We start from the raw sequence: 20,367 nt of genomic DNA, 5'->3' as shown, positions 1-20,367 counted from the left end.
AGGGGGCAAACTTGTTGAGGGTCCTGATCTGCAATTTCTCCTAAGTGCATACAGCCTGGATGTTGGTGCGCACATTCAGCTTAAGGGGACTTGGCAGACTCTGGGTCATTGTGGCACCTGTGATGCTCCCCCATACCACCAGCCCTGGCATAGCCTCCCCTGAAACCCATGCCAGTGTCCAGGCCACCTCAGAAGCTGCTGCTATTGCCCATCCAGGAGAAGCTCTAGGAGTTGATGCAGACACCTGGCCCACTCTTGCATAAGCAGCTGCCAAGGGCCTAGGGACCAGAGGTGGATACCTTGTAGGACTTCTAGGTCACCCTGATAGATAGATATGGTGGAGGACAGAGTCGAGGCAAGCAGGCTGAACTGGACAGATTTAAGACGGAGCTGAGAAGCTATTTCTAGGTGGGAGTCAATTGCTTTTTGACAAATATATCAATACATCAAGAGAAAAAAGACACTTTTTAACTAATGGTGCTAAAACAACTAAATAGCCATATGTAAAACAATAAACCTTGACCCTTATCGCACACCAGATAGAAAACCAACTTGAAATGGATCACAGACTATCAAATGATAAAACTTCTAGAAGAGGCCGGGCGCGGTGGCTCAAGCCTGTAATCCCAGCACTTTGGGAGGCCGAGACGGGCGGATCACGAGGTCAGGAGATCGAGACCATCCTGGCTAACACGGTGAAACCCCGTCTCTACTAAAAATACAAAAACTAGCCGGGCGAGGTGGCGGGCGCCTGTAGTCCCAGCTACTCGGGAGGCTGAGGCAGGAGAATGGCGTAAACCCGGGAGGCGGAGCTTGCAGTGAGCTGAGATCTGGCCACTGCACTCCAGTCCGGGCGACAGAGCGAGACTCCGCCTCAAAAAAAAAAAAAAAAAAAAAAAAAAAAACTTCTAGAAGAAAACACAGGAGAAAAATCTTTGTACCCTTGGACTTGGCAATGATATATTAAACATGAAACAAACGGCACAAAATATAAAATAAAAAAGTCTACAAATTGGACTTTGTCAAAATTTAAAATGTGTTCTCATTACAGATGGGAAAAAATATTTGCAAAACATATACCTGACAAAGGCCTTATACCCAAACTCTAAAAAACTTTTACAACTCAATAAGACAACTCAACTAAAAAAATTGGCAAGATGTTTGAACATACAGCTTCACTAAAGAAGATATATAGCTAGCAAGTAAGCACACAAAAAGACGATCAGCATTAGTCATTAGGGAAACAAAAATTAAAATCACATTAGATTTAAGTCATTAATCCATCTTGAGTCGGTTTTCATATAAGGTGAAAGATGAGGACCCAGTTTCATTCTCTTACATGTGGCTAGTCAATTATCCCAGCACTATCTGTTGAATAGGGTGTCATTTCACCACTTGAAGGTTTTGTTTGCTTTGTCAAAAATCAGCTGGCTGTACGTATTTGGTTTTATTTCTGGGTTCTCTATTCTGTTCCACTGGTCTATATACCTATTTTTATACCAGTACCATACCGTTTTGGTGAGTACAGCCTTATAGTATAATTTGAAATCAGGTAATGTAATGCCTCCAGATTTGTTCTTTTTGCTTTGTCTTGCTTTGGCTATGCAGGCTCTTTCTTTAGTTCCATATGAATTTTAGGATTTTTTTTCTAATTCTATGAAGAATGATGGTGGTATTTTGATGGGAATTGCGCTGAATTTCTAAACTGCTTTTGGCAGTATGGTCATTTTCACGATACTGATTCTACCCATCCATGAACGTGGGATATGTTTCCATTTGTATATGTTGTCTATGATTTCTTTCAGCAGTGTTTTGTAGTTTTCCTTGCAGAGGTGTTTTACCTCCTTGGTTAGGTATATTCCTAAGTATTCTACTTTTTTTGCAGCTATTGTAACAGGGGTTGAGTTCTTGATTTCATTCTCAGCTTGGCTGCTGTTGGTGTAAAGGAGAGCTACTATACAAAATTAATTACGTACATTAATTTTGTATCCAGAAACTTTGCTGAATTCTTTATTTTTTGTTTTTTGAGATGGAGTTTCACTCTTTTGCCCAGGCTGGAGTGCAACAGCCATGATCTCGGCTCATGGCAACCTCTGCCTCCCAAGTTCGTGATTCTCCTGCCTCAGCCTCCTGAGTAGCTGGGATTACAGGCATGCCCCACCACACCTGGCTAATTTTGTATTTTTAGTAGAGACGGGGTTTCACCATGTTGGTCAGGCTGCTGTCGAACTCTTGACCTCAGGTGATCTGCCCACCTCAGCCTCCCAAAGTGCTGGGATTACAGGCGTGAGCCACCTCACCTGGCCTTCTTTGCTGAATTCTTTGATCAGTCCTAGGAACTTTCTGGAGGAGTCTTTAGGGTTTTCTTGGTAAACAATCATATCATCTGCAAACAGTGACAGTTTGACTTCCGCTTTACCAACTGGGATGCTCTTTTATTTCTTTTTTCTTTTTTGAAACAGAGTCTCACTCTGTCACCCAGGCTGGAGTGCAGTGGTACAAACTTCATCTCAGCTCACTGCAATTTTCACCCACCGGATTCAAGTGATTCTCATGCCTCAGCCTCCCAAGTAGCTAGGATTACAGGAGCCTGCCACCACAACCAGCTAATTTTTTTGTAATATTAGAAGAGATGAGGTTTCGACATATTGACCAGGCTTGTCCCAAACTCTGGACCTGAGGTGATCCACCCAGCCTGGCTTCCCAAAGTGCTCGGATTAAAGGCGTGAGCCACAGCAACTAGCCTAGATGCTCTTTATTTCTTTCTCTTGTCTGACTGCTCTGGCTAGTAGGACATCCAGTACTATGTTAAAGATGAGTGATGAGAGTGGGTATCCTTTTCTTGTTCCAGGCCAGGCATGGTAGCTCACGCCTGTAATCCCATCACTTTGGCAGGCTGGGGCAGCCAGGTCACTTGAGTCCAGGAGTTCAAGACCAACGTGAGTGACATAGTGAGACCTCCCCCATCTCTACAAAAATTTTTTTAAAAATTAGCTGGTTGTGGTGGCATGTGTCTGTGCCAGCTACTCAGGAAGCTGAGGTGGGGGGATTGCCTGAGCCCAGGAGGTTGAGGCTACAGTGAGCCATGATCATGACAGGGCAAGACCCTGTCTCAAAAGATTAAAAATTTCTTAAGGGCTGGGAGTGGTAGCTAATCTATGTAATCCTAGCACTTTGGGAAGCCAAGGTGGGAAAATGGCTTGAAGCAAGAGTTTGAGATCAGCCTGGGCAATATAATGAGATTCTGTCTCTATTAAAAAAAAAAAAAAATCAGCCATGCATGGTGGTGTGTGCCTATAGTCCCTATAGCTTCTTGGGAAGCTGAGGTGGGAGGATTGGTTGAGCTCAGGAGTTTGAGGCTACAGTGAGCCATAATCCTGCCACTGCACTCCAGGCTAGATGACAGAGTGAGACCCCATCTCAGGAAAAAAACAATTTTCAATAAATTTTTAAGTTTTATTGTTTATGTCATTAAAACAAATATATGTTAATGTTGCAACATCAGAAAGTTAAAGTCACTTATAATTTTACAGAAATCACTGCCATTAACATTTCTGCATATTCTTCCAGATTTTTTCTAAGCATATGTATTTATAAGCAGATATTCATTCAATAAATGAATTATTACTCCACACCTACGTGACAAATACTGTTTTCTGTGCTGGAGATACAAGGATGATCAAGACACTTAAAGTCTCTATGTATAAAATTTATATTCTGGCCGGGCGCGGTGGCTCAAGCCTGTAATCCCAGCACTTTGGGAGGCCGAGACGGGCGGATCACGAGGTCAGGAGATCGAGACCATCCTGGCTAACATGGTGAAACCCCGTCTCTACTAAAAAATACAAAAAACTAGCCGGGCGAGGTGGCGGGCGCCTGTAGTCCCAGCTACTTGGGAGGCTGAGGCAGGAGAATGGCGTAAACCCGGGAGGCGGAGCTTGCAGTGAGCTGAGATCCGGCCACTGCACTCCAGCCCGGGCGACAGAGCGAGACTCCGTCTCAAAAAAAAAAAAAAAAAAAAAAAAAAAAAAAAAAAAAAAAAAAAAAATTTATATTCTGTGTATTTTATAACTATATCTGAATTTTTAAAATCTGGTTTATTTCATGGTATCACAGAGGAAGTGAACATTTTAAGTGATCTCATGTTTGCTAATTAACTAACACAATTATGGAAAATGCAAAAGAAACTGACCTGAATACAGAGATTTAATTTAATATAAAGCTGTCTGATGGCAAGGTAATAGAAATTTCTTCAATGTACTGAGGTGTTCACATAGATCTAAAATTTTCTGGAATTAAAGAATTTTGGGCCAGGTGCAATGGCTTACTCTTGTAATCCCAGCACTCTGGAAGGCCGAGGCAGGCGGATCACAAGGTCAGGAGGTCGAGACCATCGTCGCTAACATGGTGAAACCCTGTCTCCACCAAAAATACAAAAAATGAGCCGGGCATGGTGGCACGCACCGGTAGTCCCGGCTACTTGCGAGGCTAAGGTAGGAGAATAGCCTGAACCTGGGAGATGGAGGTTGCAGTGAGCCGAGATCACGCCACTGCACTCCAGCCTGGACGACAGAGTGAGATTGAAAAAAAAAAAAAAGAACTTTGGAAAATTCAGCTTAGATCACTAACAGGTAACAAAATTATACTTTTCTACTGATACTATAAAAGAGTAGGACATACGAAATTTCAAATCTCAATTAAATAAAACAAGAGTTTCATGAACTTGGTTCAAAGTAGAGGTATTCAGACTAAACGAAAAGTGTATTGGACAGAATGAAGCTGGTGACATTATTTGCCACTGTAAATTTCCCTAATATTCAAAACAATCATAGGCCCTCGAAGAATTCTAGAACATTTTTGGAGCAACAAAGGCACAATTTCAGGAGACAGCTCTAGATTTATCTAAATGAGAACAAATTTTTGTGACTATATTTACAGTATAAACCTCAGAAAGCATCTGTGTCAAAATGGGGAACAACAGACCACTGGATTCTATTTGAGGTTGGAAGGTGACAGGAGGATGAGGATCAAAAAACTACCCATTAAGTACTATGCTCACTATCTGAGTGACAAAATAATCGGTACATCACACCCCAACAACATGCAATTTACCCGTGTACCAAACCTGCACGCATACTCCCTGAACTTAAAAGCTGGAAAGAAAAACAACAAAGAAAGAAAGTGTCCTGTATAATGAGACGTATGTCCTATCAGCATGAATATTTAACTGTTAAAAAGAAAAAGTAATCAAGCTTACTGTGAATTAAAGCCAATAAAATAATTTGAATATGCAAATTTCTATAAAAGACACTGAATCAATAATTGATAACCTTCAAAAATAGAAAGCAATAGGCCCAGATGTTTTACTGGTGAATTTTACCAAACATTTAAAGAAGAAATATGCCAATGCTCTATAACATCTTAAAGAAAACAGAAGCAGAGGGAACATTTCCTGACTCATCCTACGAGACCAGTATTACCCTAATACCAAAACCAGATAAAGATTTTTTTTTTCTTTTTTTCTTTTTTTCTGAGACAGGGTTTTGTCTCGTTTTGTCTTGCACAGGCTGGAGCGCAGTGGCGCAATCTTGGCTCACTGCCGCCTCTGCCTCCCGAGTTCAAGCGATTCTCTCTTCTCAGACTCCCGAGTAGCTGGGATTACAGGTGCGCACCACAACACCTGGCTAATTTTGTATTTTTAGTAGAGACGGGGTTTCAACATGTTGGCTAGGCTGGTCTTGAATTCCTGACCTCAGGTGATCCACCTGCCTAGGCTTCCCAAAGTGCTGGGATTACAAGCGTGAGCCACCACGCCTGGCAAGATATTTTTAAAAAGGAAAACTATAGAATAATATCTCTTATGACATAAATACAAAAATCTTCAATAAAATATTAGCAAATCAAGTCTAAAAATTTACCAAAAAATCATACACTACAACCAAGTAGGATTTATTACAGGTACACAGGGCTCGTTCAATATGTGAAAATAAATTAATGTAATCCATCACATAAAAAGGCATTAGAATTACATTAGGCATCACATCAACAGAAACTGTATGATCACATCAACAGACACAGAAAAAGCAGGCCAGGCCTGGTGGCTCACACTTGTAATCCCAACACTTTGGGAGGCTGAGGTGGGATCACTTGAGGCCACGAGTTAGAGACTAGCCTGGGAAGTACAGTAAGACTCTGCCTCTATTTATTTAATTCAAAAAAAAAAAAAAGGAAAAGGCATTTGATGAAATCCAACACCAATCACGATAAAAACTCTCAACGAACTAGGTAAAGGGGTGACTGTTCATTTGATAAAGCACAACTAAAAAAAAACCTACAGCTAGCATCATACTTCATGGTGAAAAACTAGATACTTTTCCCCTAAGATTGGGAACAATGTGAAGATGGCCCCTCTCACCACTCCTATTCAACATACTATTGAAAGTCCTAGTAAAGCAATAAAACAAAACAAAACAAAAAAAACTAAAAAAAAAAAGATATACAGACTGGAAAGAAGATATAAAACTATCTTTATATGCAGATGATATAACTGTCTTTGTAGAAAATTCCAAAGGACAAAAAACAAAAACCTCCTGGAACTAATAAACATTCTACCAAGGTATCAAGGTTACAGGATAAAAGGTTCATACACAAAAGTCAATCACTTTCCTGTATCCCAGCAATGAATGATTAATTAGAATTTGAAATTTAAAAGCATAATACCAGCCAGGCCCAGGGGCTCATGCCTGAAATTCCAGCATTTTGGGAGGCCAAGGTGGACAGATTACTTGAGCCAAGGAGTTTGAGACCAGCTTGGGCAACATGGCAAAACCCTGTCTCTACTAAAAATACAAAAATTAGCTGGGTGTGGTGGCATATGCATGTAGTCCCAGCTACTTGGGAGGCTGAGGTGGGAGGATTGCTTGAGCCCAGGAGATGGAGGTTGTAGTGAGGTGAGATCACATCACTGCACTCCAGCCTGGGTGACAGAGTGAGACCCCATCTCAAAAAAACAAAACAAGACAAAACCCAGCACTATTTATGTTAGCACCAGAGAGAGACAGAGAGAAAGAGAGAGAGAGAGAGATACTTAGATATGAATCTAATAAAATAAGCAAAGGAAACATATGAGGAAAACTATAAAATTCTGATGAAAAATATCAAATATCTAAATAAATGGAGAGAGAGTCCATGTTCATAGACCAGGAGGCTCAATATTTTTAAGACATCAATTTTTCCTAACTTGATCTATACATTCAATAAAGTCCCAAACAAAATACAGCAAGTCACTCCAGGCTGGGTGACACAGCAAGACCTTGTCTCTAAAAATGGGAAAAAGAAAACAGCAAGTTATATTGTGCATATCAAAAAACTGATTTAAAGTTTATGTGAAAAGGCAAAAGACCTAAGTGAATAATCAGTACAATACTGAAGAACAAAGATGGAGAACTAATGCAACCCAATTTCAAGACCTGACTTACTGTAAACCTATGATCATCTATTCAAGACAACATGATACTGGCGGGGCATGGTGGCTCAAGCCTGTAATCTCAGAACTTTGGAAGGCCGAGGCAGGTGGATCACCTGAGGTCAGGATTTTGAGACCAGCCTGGTCAACATGGTGAAACCCTATCTCTACTAAAAATACAAAAATTAGCTGGGCGTGGTTGTGCATGTCCGTAGTCCCAGATACTTGGGAGGCTGAGGCATGGGAACTGCTTGAACCCAGGATGCAGAGGTTGCAGTGAGCCAAGATCACGTCACTGCACTCCAGCCTGGGCAACAGTGCAAGACTCCATCTCAAAGAAAAAAAAAAAGACAACATGATACTGTCAAAACAAAAACAAACAAACAAAAGAACAGGCCAATAGATTAAAAGAACAGAATAAAGAGACTAGGTATAGATCTGCACAGTCAACTGATCTTTAACAAAAGAATAAAAGCAATTCAGTGGAGAAAGGATAGTCTTTTCAACAAATGGTGCTGGAATAATGGACATCTACATGCAAAAAAAGGAATGTACACACAAACCTTACACCCTTAAAAAATTAACTCAAAAAGAATCATGTAGGCCAGGCGTGGTGGCTCACGCCTGTAATCCCAGCACTTTGGGAGGCTGAGGCAGGCAGATCACAAGGTCAGGAGATCGAGACCATCCTGGCTAACACGTGAAGCCCCATCTCTACTAAAATACAAGAAAAAATTAGCCAGGCATGGTGGCAGGAGCCTGTAGTCCCAGCTACTCAGGAGGCTGAGGCAGGAGAATGGCATGAACCTGGGAGGCGGAGCTTGCAGTGAGCCGAGATTGCGCCATTGCAGTCCAGCCTGAGACAGAGCAAGACTCCGTCTCAAAAAAAAAAAAAAAAAGAATCATGTAACTAAATGTAAAACACAAACTATACAATTCCTAGAAGATAACAGAGGAGAAAACCTAGACGATTTTGGGTATGGCAATGACTTTTTAAATACAACACTAATTTTAACGAAGTCCAGTTTATTATTTCTTTCATGGATCATGCCTTTAACATTGTATTTTTAAAACTTCTCCTCTCAGCTCGGCGCGGAGGCTCATGCCTGTAATCCCAGCACTTTGGGAGGCCGAGGCAGGTGGATCACCTGAAGTCAGGAGTTCGAGACCAACCTGGTCACAATGGTGAAACCCTGTCTCTACTAAAAATACAAAAAGTAGCTGCGCGTGGTGGCGTACACCTGTAATCCCAGCTACTGGGGAGGCTGAGGCAGGAGAATCAGTTGAACCCAGGAGATGGAGGTTGCAGTGAGCCGAGACTGCACCACTGCACTCCAGCCTGGGCGACAAGAGTAAAACTCTGTCTCAAAAAATAAAAATAAAAAACTTCTGCTCTCTGGAAAAGACAATATCAAATGAATGAGAAGATGAACTACAAACTGGGAGAAAATATTTGCAAAATACATTCTGATAAAGGCTTTGTATCCCAAATATAAAAATAACTTTTTTGTTTTTTTTTTTTGAGATGGAGTCTTGTTCTGTTGCCCAGGCTGGAGTGGAGAGGTGGTATCTTGGCTCACTGTAACCTCCACCTCCTGGGTTCAAGTGATTCTCCTGGCTCAGCCTCCTGAGTAGCTGGAATTACAGGTGTGTGCCACCATGCCTGGCTAATTTTTTTTTTTTTTGTATTTTTAGTAGAGATGGGGTTTCACCATGTTGGTCAGGCTGGTCTCGAACTCCTGATCTCGCAATCCGCCCGCCTCAGCATCCCAAAGTGCTAGAATTACAGGCGTGAGCCATTGAGCCCAGCCATACAAAGAACTTTTAAGACTCAACAATAAGAACCCAGTTTTAAAAATGTTGAAAAGATACACTTCACCAAAGAAGGCAAAGATGGTAAATGAACATATGAAAACATGCTTAACATCATATGTCATAGGAGAATTGCAAATGAAATGAAAACTTAGGTATCACAAACACCTATTAGAATACCTAAAATAAAACAACTGACGATATCAAATGCTGACAAGGATGCAGAACAGCAGGAAGTCTCATTTGTTGTTGCTGGGAATGGAAAATGGTATAGCCACTTTAGGAGATAGTTTGGCAGTTTCTTACAAAGCTAAAACATAGGCTTACCATACAACCTAGAAAGTGCACTACTACGTATTTACCCAATGGAGGTGGAAATTTATATCCCACAAAAATCTGTACATAAGGCCAAGGCAGGAGGATTGCTTGAGTTCAAGAACAGACTGGGCAACCCGCACAAAGAAAAAAACAAATTCCAGTTACCTAACTGATATAATCAAAACTTCTCTGGGCTTAGTGTGAGATTCTAAATATACTTTTCTCTATACTGTCTTTGAAAAACATCGCTTTTTCTATACTGTCTTTGAAAAACATTGAAAAAAAATTTTTTGTACTGTCTTTGAAAAACATTGAAAAACTTACATTTTTAGATGACTAAAAAGCTCTATTTCAACATTATTGTCTAACTTTTAAAATCCACAAACATCTCATAAATATAGTAGACAAAGAGCATGGGAGCTAGATACAGTGGCTCACGCCTGTAATTCTGGTGGTTTGGGAGGCCAAGGCAGGAAGATCACTTGAGGGGAGGAGTTCATGACCAGCCTGGGCAACAAAGCAAGACTATGTCTCTACAAAAACCAAAAAAATTTAGCCAGGTGTGATGTCTTGTGCCTGCAGTCCTAGCTACTTACTCAGAGGGCTGAGGTGAGAGGATCACTTGAGCCCAGGAGTTCAAGGCTGCAGTGAGCTCTGATCACATCACTGCACTCCAGCCTGGGTGACAGAGTAAGACCCTCTCAAAACAAAAGAACATGGGATCGGCTGGGCGCAGTGGCTCACGCCTGTAATCCCAACACTTTGGGAGGCTGAGGCGAGTGGATCACGATATCAGGAGATCGAAACCATCCCGGCTAATATGGTGAAACCCCGCCTCTACTAAAAATACAAAAAAAAAAAAAATTAGCCAGGTGTGGTGGTGGGCACCTGTAATCCCAGCTACTTGGGAGGCTGAGGCAGGAGAATGGCGTGAACCTGGGAGGCGGAGCTTGCAGTGAGCCAAGATTGCGCCACTGCAATCCAGCCTGGGCGACAGAGCGAGACTCCATCTCAAAAAATATAATAATAATACTAAGATTTTTTGTTTCTAAGAGTTGATTATCCTGATTTTAAAAATTCATTTAACTATTATTTACTGACTGACTTCCAATGTGCACTGAACAGAAATACAGAAGAACTCTATTAAAACAGGAAACTTTTTACAAAGTTAAATTCAACTGCAAATAAGGTCCTACTGAGGGGCTCATTAAAAATGAAATACCTATTAGGAATATAACTTTTAAAAAATTTATCTTTTTTCTTGCTTTTTTCCTATTAGGAATACAATTTACTATTCTAAAATAAATTGTCAAGAACACGATTTAAATACAGTTTTTCTTTTTCTTTCTTTTTTTTTTTTTTCTGAGGCAGAGTTTCACTCGTTGCCCAGGCTGGAGTGCAATGGCGCGATCTTGGCTCACTGCACCCTCCACCTTTCAGGTTCGAGCAATTCTCCTGCCTCAGCCTCCTGAATAGCTGGGATTACAGGCAGGTGCCACCACGCCCGGCTAATTTTATATTTTTAGTAGAGACGGAGTTTCTCCATGTTGGTCAGGCTGGTCCTGAACTCACGACCTCAGGTGATCCACCTACCTTGAACTCCCATAGTGCTGAGATTATGGGTGTGAGGCACTGCACCCAGAATTTTTTTTTTTTTTTTTTTTTTTTTTTTTTTTTTTTTGGGACAGAGTTTCGCTCTGCTGCCCAGGCTGGAGTACAGTGGCACGATCTTGGCTCACTGCAACTTTCGCCTCCCAGGTTCAAGTGATTCTCGTGCCTCAGCCATCTGAGTAGGTGGGATTACAGGCATGCGCCACCATGCCCAGTTAATTTTTTTATTTTTAGTACAGAACGGGTTTTACCACATTGGCCAGGCTGGTCTGGAATTCCTGGCCTTGAGTGATCTGCTCGCCTTAGCTTCCCAAAGTGCTGAGATTACAGGTGTGAGCCACTACACCTGGCTTAATTTTCTAAAGTAAACTGAATATTCACTGTCTAAACATGATGACATCAAGATTAAAAAAAATTTCTTAATATTTAAGGTACTACGCTAAGAGTTTTACCTATATCATTTTATTCAACCCTTTCAACAACGCTGTGATTCAGTTACTTGTTCCAATGTACATATAGGTTAGGTGAATAAGTAACTTTCCCAAGATTACAAATGTGCTGAGTGGCTAAGCAAAAACTCAAACCTACATGTGTTTATTTCAAAGCCCGTACTCTATTATTACAATAGGAACTTTTTCAAGGCAATAAACAAAGCTCCCTTCTGCCTTTATAGTCAAAAATCCATAGCTTTAAATCTTTGTCTGGATAGGTTAACAAATTAAAGATGTTAAAAGAAATTATTTGTTCCTTTTTGTTTGCAACTTTTGCTGGTTGAAATTTAATTAGAAGCAGTACCCTAACATACAAAAAGCTCTATCTCTGACACCATCCAAAAACTAGAGCTGTAACTATGCAGGCATTGTAGCCACTCTGAAAAAACATTAGGTAGAACAGATTGAGAAGTGGAGTTTAGGAAGAAGTTGTAAAAGTGCCAATAGCTTAGGGGTAAGAATTCCAAATATTCCCAGTTTCCTGACAGGTACTCTGATCCCACTGCAAGTTACCCTTTACTAGCCTAAATTTTTTTTTTTTTTTTACTTTATTTACTTTTGCTCACTCATTCTGAAATTTCATCAGTAAAATTGTCATTGACATCAATAAGCCCTTTTTCTTAAAAAGAAAAAGACTCTGGAGAGAACATCAGCTATTAACAAATTTGTATAAATTTATGTAAGGATAGATTTCTTCCTTTAAAATGAGTTAAAAAGAGCTACCCTGAGGGAGTGAAAAGTTTTACTTGGAGGTGAGAAAGAAAGTACAGGTGAGACTCAAAGAACTTAGAGGGATTCAGCGGGCCTGCACAGAATGCTGCAGTGAAGACTGAGGGAAGTGTGACTGCCTTAGGTAAGTACACTAGTTAAGGGGTGGTGAGTATGTTGACAGAGAAAGACTGCCAAACACAAACCACCTACTGCAGAATTTTGCCCATATTGGGATTTTGCCAATGGAATAAAAATAACTATATTTTCTACTGCCTTCTGTGAATGAAAATCTATGGGTTAAATAAGCTTTTTGTGGTTATACTGAGAAAATATTAAAATAGTTTCTATACAGAAAAGTGGGTTTTAATATGACAATTGACCTAAGCTATTGTTGAAATGGAGACTAAGAGTACATTTTAAAGTTACAGACACACTTTAAAAAAATAATTTGGATGCAGTAAAAAGTATTACCTCTTCCTTCCTCCTTTCTTCCATCAATTTGCTTTATCTTCTTCAATCCTGACAACTGCAGAGTGACTTAAAACAGCTGATTTTCCCAGCTATCCTGAATGCCAGGACATGCTATAAATTTTTATCCCTAACTGCCAATTAATTCCGTCAAAGTAAACTTTTTTGTTTGTTTGTTTGAGACAGAGTCTTGCTCTGTCGCCCAAGCTGGAGTGCAGTGGCACAATCTCAGCTCACTGCAAGCTCCACCTCCCAGGTTCACGCCATTCTCCTGCCTCAGCCTCCAGAGTAGCTGGGACTACAGGTGCCCACCACCATGCCCGGCTAATTTTTTTTGTATGAGGGTTTCACGCTGTTAGCCAGGATGGTCTTGATCTCCTGACCTCATGATCCGCCCGCCTCAGCCTTCCAAAGTGCTGGGATTACAGGCGTGAGCCACCATGCCCGGCCCTGTCAAAGTAAAGTTTTTAAGAATGAAGATATTAATATTAAATAACTAGGTATAAAATGTTCTTTCCGAAGATGGCCGAATAGGAACAGCTCCAGCCTACAGCTCACAGCGCGAGCAACACAGAAGATGGGTGATTTCTGCATTTTCAACTGAGGTACTGGGTTCATCTCACTGGGGAGTGCCAGACAATCAGTGCCGGTCAGCTGGTACAGCCCGACCACTGAGAGCTGAAGCAGGGTGAGGCATTGCCTCACCTGGGAAGCGCAAGGGGGAAGGGAATGCCTTTTCCCAGCCAAGGGAAACTGAGACACACAACACCTGAAAAAATCGGGTAACTCCCACCCTAATACTGCGCTTTACCAAGGGTCTTAGCAAACGGCACACCAGAAGATTATATCCCACACCTGGCCCAGAGGGTCCGACGTCCACGGAGCCTCTCTCATTGATAGCACAGCAGTCTGAGATCTAACTGCAAGGCAGCAGCAAGGTTAGGGGAGGGGCGCCTGCCATTGCTGAGGCTTAAGTAGGTAAACAAAGCCACCAGGAAGCTCGAACTGGGTGGAGCCCACCGCAGCTCAAGGAGGCCTGCCTGTCTCTGTAGACTCCACCCCTGGGGACAGGGCATAGCTAAACAAAAAGCAGCAGAAACCTTGACAGAGGTAAATGACCCTGTCTGACAGCTTTGAAGAGACCAGTGGGTTTCCCAGCACGGAGGCTGAGATCTGAGAACGGACAGACTGCATGCTCAAGTGGGTCCCTGACCCCTGAGTAGCCTAACTGGGAGACATACCCCACTAGGTGCAGACCTACACCTCGCACCTCACACAGCTGGGCACATCTCTGAAACGAAGTTTACAGAGCAAGAATCAGACAGCAACACTCACTGTTCAGAAATATTCTATCTTCTGCAGCCTCCGCTGCTGATACCCAGGCAAACAGCATCTGGAGTGGTCCTCAAGCAAACTCCAACAGACCTGCAGCTGAGGGTCCTGACTGTTAGAAGGAAAACTAACAAACAGGAAGGACACCCACGCCAAAACCCCATCAGTACGACACCATCATCAAAGACCAAAGGAAGATAAAACTACAAAGACGGGGAAAAAGCAGGGTAGAAAAGCTGGAAATTCAAAAAATCAGAGTGCATCTCTCCCTCCAAAGGTATTCAGTTCATCGCCAGCAACTGATCAAAGGTGGACGGAGAATGACTTTGACGAGTTGAGAGAAGAAGGCTTCGGTCAATCAAACTTCTCAGAGCTAAAGGAGGAACTATGTACCTAGCGCAAAGAAACCAAAAATCTTGAAAAATGAATGGAAGAATGGATAACCAGAATAATTAATGCAGAGAAGGCCATAAACGAACTGATAGAAATAAAAACCATGACACGAGAATTACGTGACAAATGCACAAGCTTCAGTAACCGACTCGATCAACTGGAAGAAAGAGTATCAATGATTGAAGATCAAATGAATGAAATGAAGCAAGAAGAGAAGTGTAAAGAAAAAAGAGGAAAAAGAAATGAACAAAGCCTCCAACCAACATGGGATTATGTGAAAAGAAGAAATCTACGTCTGATTGGTGTGCCTGAAAGTGAGGGGGAAAATAGAACGAAGTTGGAAAACACTCTTCAGGATATCATCCAGGAAAACTTCCCCAACCTAGCAAGGCAGGCCAACATTCAAATTCAGGAAATACAGAGAACGCCACAAAGATACTCCTCGAGAAGAGCAACTCCAAGACACGTAATTGTCAGATTCACCAAAGTTGAAATGAAAGAAAAAATATTAAGGGCAGCCAGAGAGAAAGGTCGGGTTACCCACAAAGGGAAGCCCATCAGACTAACAGCAGATCTCTCGGCAGAAACTCCACAAGCCAGAAGAGAGTGGGGGCCAATATTCAACATTCTTAAAAGAATTTTCAACCCAGAATTTCATATCCAGCCAAACTAAGTTTCATAAGTGAAGGAGAAATAAAATCCTTTACAAACAAGCAAATGCTTAGAGATTTTGTCACCACCAGGCCTGCCCTACAAGAGACCCTGAAGGAAGCACTAAACATGGAAAGGAACAAATGGTACCAGCCACTACAAAAACATGCCAAAATGTAAAGACCATTGAGGCTAGGAAGAAACTGCATCAACTAACGAGCAAAATAACCAGCTAATATCATAATGGCAGGATCAAGTTCACACATAACAATATTAACCTTAAATGTAAATGGACTAAATGCTCCAATTAAAAGACACAGGCTGGCAAATTGGATAAAGAGTCAAGACCCATCAGTTTGCTGTATTCAGGAGACCCATCTCACATGCAGAGACATACATAGGCTCAAAATAAAGGGATGGAGGAAGATCTACCAAGCAAATGGAGAACAAAAAAAAGCAGGGGTTGCAATACTAGTCTCTGATAAAACAGACTTTAAAACATCAAAGATCAAAAGAGACAAAGAAGGCCATTACATAATTGTAAAGGGATCAATTCAACAGGAAGAGCTAACTATCCTAAATATATATGCACCCAATACAGGAGCACCCAGATTCATAAAGCAAGTCCTTAGAGACTTACAAAGAGACTTAGACTTCCATACAATAATAATGGGAGACTTCAACACTCCACTGTCAACATTAGACAGATCAACGAGACAGAAAGTTAACAAGCATATCCAGGAATTGAACTCAACTCTGCAACAAGCGGACCTAATAGACATCTACAGAACTCTCCACCCCAAATCAACAGAATATACATTCTTCTCAGCACCACATTGCACTTATTCCAAAACTGACCACATAGTTGGAAGTAAAGCACTCCTCAGCAAATATAAAAGAACAGAGATTATAACAAACTGTCTCTCAGACCACAGTGCAATCAAACTAGAACTCAGGACTAAGAAACTCAATCAAAATTGCTCAACTACATGGAAACTGAACAACCTGCTCCTGAATGACTACTGGGTACATAATGAAATGAAGGCAGAAATAAAGATGTTCTTTGAAACCAATGAGAACAAAGACACAACATACCAGAATCTCTGGGACACATTTAAAGCAGTGTGTAGAGGGAAATTTACAGCACTAAATGCCCACAAGAGAAAGCAGGAAAGATCTAAAACTGACACCCTAACATCACAATTAAAAGAACTAGAGAAGAGCAAACACATTCAAAAGATAGCAGAAGGCAAGAAATAACTAAGATCAGAGCAGAACTGAAGGAGGTAGAGACACAAAAAATCCTCCAAAAATTCAATGAATCCAGGAGCTGGTTTTTTGAAAGATCAACAAAATTGACAGACGGCTAGCAAGACTAATAAAGAAGAAAAGAGAGAGGAATCAAATAGACGCAATAAAAAATGATAAAGGGGATATCACCACCGACCCCACAGAAATACAAACTACCATCAGAGAATACTATAAACACCTCTACGCAAATAAACTAGAAAACCTAGAAGAGATGGGTAATTTCCTGGACACTTACACTCTCCCAAGACTAAACCAGGAATAAAGTTGAATCCCTGAATAGACCAATAGCAGGCTCTGAAACTGAGGCAATAATTAATAGCCTACCAACCAAAAAAAGTCTAGGACCAGATGGATTCACAGCCAAATTCTACCAGAGGTACAAGGAGGAGCTGGTACCATTCCTTCTGAAACTATTCCAATCAATAGAAAAAGAGGGAATCCTCCCTAACTTATTTTATGAGGCCAGCATCATCCTGATACCAAAGCCTGGCAGAGACACAACAAAAAAAGAGAATTTTAGACCAATATCCCTGATGAACATCGATGCAAAAATCCTCAATAAAATACCGGCAAACCGAATCCAGCAGCACATCAGAAAGCTTATCCACCATGATCAAGTGGGCTTCATCCCTGGGATGCAAGGCTGGTTCAACATATGCAAATCAATAAACATAAGCCAGCATATAAACAGAACCAAAGACAAAAACCACATGATATTCTCAATACATGTAGAAAAGGCCTTTGACAAAATTCAGCAGCCCTTCATGCTAAAAACTCTCAATATTTTCGGTATTGATGGAACACATGTCAAAACGATAAGAGCAATTCATGACAAACCCACAGCCAATATCATACTGAACGGGCAAAAACTGGAAGCATTCCCTTTGAAAACTGGCACAAGACAGGGATGCCCTCTCTCACCACTCCTATTCAACATAGTGTTGGAAGTTCTGGCTAGGGCAATCAGGCAAGAGAAAGAAATCAAGGGTATTCAGTTAAGAAAAGAAGAAGTCAAATTGTCCCTGTTTGCAGATGACATGATTGTATATTTAGAAAACCCCATTGTTTCAGCCCAAAATTTCCTTAAGCTGATAAGCAACTTCAGCAAAGTCTCAGGATACAAAATCAATGGGCAAAAATCACAAGCATTCTTATACACCAGTAACAGACAAACAAGAGAGCCAAATCATGAATGAACGCCCATTCACAATAGCTTCAAAGAGAATAAAATACCTAGGAATCCAACTTACAAGGGATGTAAAGGATCTCTTCAGGGAGAATTACAAACCACTGCTCAGTAAAATAAAAGAGGACACAAACAAATGGAAGAACATTCCATGCTCATGGACAGGAAGAATCAATATTGTGAAAATGGCCATACTGCCCAAGGTAATTTATAGATTCAGTGCCATCCCCATCAAGCTACCAATGACTTTCTTCACAGAATTGGAAAAAACGGCTTTAAAGTTCATATGGAACCAAAAAAGCCCCCACATTGCCAAGACAATCCTAAGTCAAAAGAACAAAGCTGGAGGCATCACGCTACCTGACTTCAAACTATACTACAAGGCTATACTAACCAAAACAGCATGGTACTGCTACCAAAACAGAGATATAGACCAATGGAACAGAATAGAGTCCTCAGAAATAACACCACACAGCTACAGCCATCTGATCTTTGACAAACCTGAGAAAAACAAGAAATGGGGAAAGGATTCCCTATTTAATAAATGGTGCTGGGAAAATTGGCTAGCCATAAGTAGAAAGCTGAAACTGGATCCTTTCCTTACTCCTTATACGAAAATTAATTCAAGATGGATTCGAGACATAAAATTTAGACCTAATACCATAAAATCCCTAGAAGAAAACCTAGGTAATACCATTCAGGACATAGGCATGGGCTAGGACTTCATGTCTAAAACACCAAAAGCAACGGCAACAAAAGCCAAAATTGACAAATGGGATCTAATTAAACTAAAGAGCTTCTGCACAGCAAAAGAAACTACCATCAGAGTCAACAGGCAACCTACAGAATGGGAGAAAAGTTTTGCAATCTACTCATCTGACAAAGGGCTAATATCCAGAATCTACAAAGAACTCAAAGAAATTTACAAGAAAAAAACAAACAACCCCATCCAAAAGTGGGCAAAGGATATGAACAGACATTTCTCAAAAGAAGACATTCATACAGCCAACAGACACATGAAAAAATGCTCATCATTACTGGCCATCAGAGAAATGCAAATCAAAACCACAACGAGATACCATCTCACACCAGTTAGAATGGCAATCATTAAAAAGTCAGGAAATAACAGGTGCTGGAGAGGATGTGGAGAAATAGGAACACTTTTACACTGTTGGTGGGATTGTAAACTAGTTCAACCATTGTGGAAAACAGTATGGCGATTCCTCAAGGATCTAGAACTAGAAATACCATATGACCCAGCCATCCCATTACTGGGTATATACCCAAAGGATTATAAATCACGCTGCTATAAAGACACATGCACATGTATGTTTATTGTGGCACTATTCATAATAGCAAAGACTTGGAATCAACCCAAATGTCCATCAGTGACAGACGGGATTAAGAAAATGTGGCACATATACATCATGGAATACTATGCAGCCATAAAACAGGATGAGTTCATGTCCTTTGTAAGGACATGGATGCAGCTGGAAACCATCATTCTCAGCAAACTATTTCAAGAACAGAAAACTAAATACTGCATGTTCTCACTCATAGGTGGGAATTGAACAATGAGATCACTTGGACACAGGAAGGGGAACATCATACACCAGGGCCAATGGTGGGGAGGGGGGAGGAGGGAGGGGTGATGGGTGGGAGGGGTCGCATTGGGAGTTATACCTGATGTAAATGAAGAGTTGATGGGTGCTGACGAGTTGATGGGTGCAGCACACCAACATGGCACACGTATACATATGTAACAAACGTGCACGTTATGCACATGTACCCTAGAACTTAAAGTATAATAAAAAAAAAAGCTTTTTCCAACTGATAAACATAAATTGAACAAAATATCTTATACAAATTTGACTTTTTAAATATGTAATAGACAATAGTTAACTTTTTAAAATAAAGTTGCTACTTTCAATTAGTTAAAAAACATTACCTTCAGATAGTGGGTCAGGTTTAAATTCCAGGCCTCAAGCATTCTACTATCCCCAGAAATGTCCTTTCTTGTCCACTGAAGTTCTTTCTTTGGGGGCACTAAATCATGATAGCTGTAGCTTCATTTATGTGAAAGCTTTAATTGGGTCTTCACAGCAGCATTTTCTGTGTAATGAGAAGGTATTTAATGTATATTTTCTTTTTCCACACATAAAGAAATGCATTAGATTTTGTTATGAAGGTTTTATTTTAAAATAACCATTATCAGCCTGGTGTGGTAGAATCATCAATTGACTCAGTTGAAAAGAACTAAAGACAAGGACTGACTTTACAGATAACTGCATGTATCTTGGGACAGATGACAATCTCTCTGTGCCTGTTTCCTTGTCTAAAATGAGGGATTTGGAATATTTAAATTCTCACATATTATAACTATCACTGAAACAAAGATGTCTAGCAAATTACATTTTCATCATGAAAATATTTACTATTACAGTATCTTTTGGAGCCACAAGAAGCTTGAAAATAAAAGCTCTTTTCCCTACGCCCTACCTCCCAAACCCTAGAATTGACTGGTTTATTTCTTAAGCAAGAAGTACTACAATTAGATAAAGAGAGTAGAAAAGAAAAAAGAAAATATTAAATATGGAGCCTAAAGTCAATGATTGGAT

At 40.7% G+C, this 20,367-nt stretch overlaps 1 protein-coding gene across 5 annotated transcripts in view; it reads right to left on the bottom strand.

Moving 5' to 3' along the window:
- The window catches only part of CARF (calcium responsive transcription factor), a 96,715-nt gene that overhangs the window by 71,610 nt on the left and 4,738 nt on the right, over nt 1–20,367 (bottom strand). For all 5 annotated transcript variants that reach the window (XM_030916692.1, XM_030916688.1, XM_030916690.1 and 2 more), the window contains one exon: nt 19,698–19,861. The gene's annotated coding sequence lies outside the window, so the exon portion shown is untranslated. The remainder of the gene's footprint in view (nt 1–19,697; nt 19,862–20,367) is intronic.

Source organism: Rhinopithecus roxellana, chromosome 14 (genome assembly GCF_007565055.1).
Source record: "Rhinopithecus roxellana isolate Shanxi Qingling chromosome 14, ASM756505v1, whole genome shotgun sequence".
NCBI classification, from domain to species: domain Eukaryota; kingdom Metazoa; phylum Chordata; class Mammalia; order Primates; family Cercopithecidae; genus Rhinopithecus; species Rhinopithecus roxellana.
Note: the sequence above shows the minus strand (reverse complement) of the source record. Positions and strands in the feature narration are given on the sequence as shown.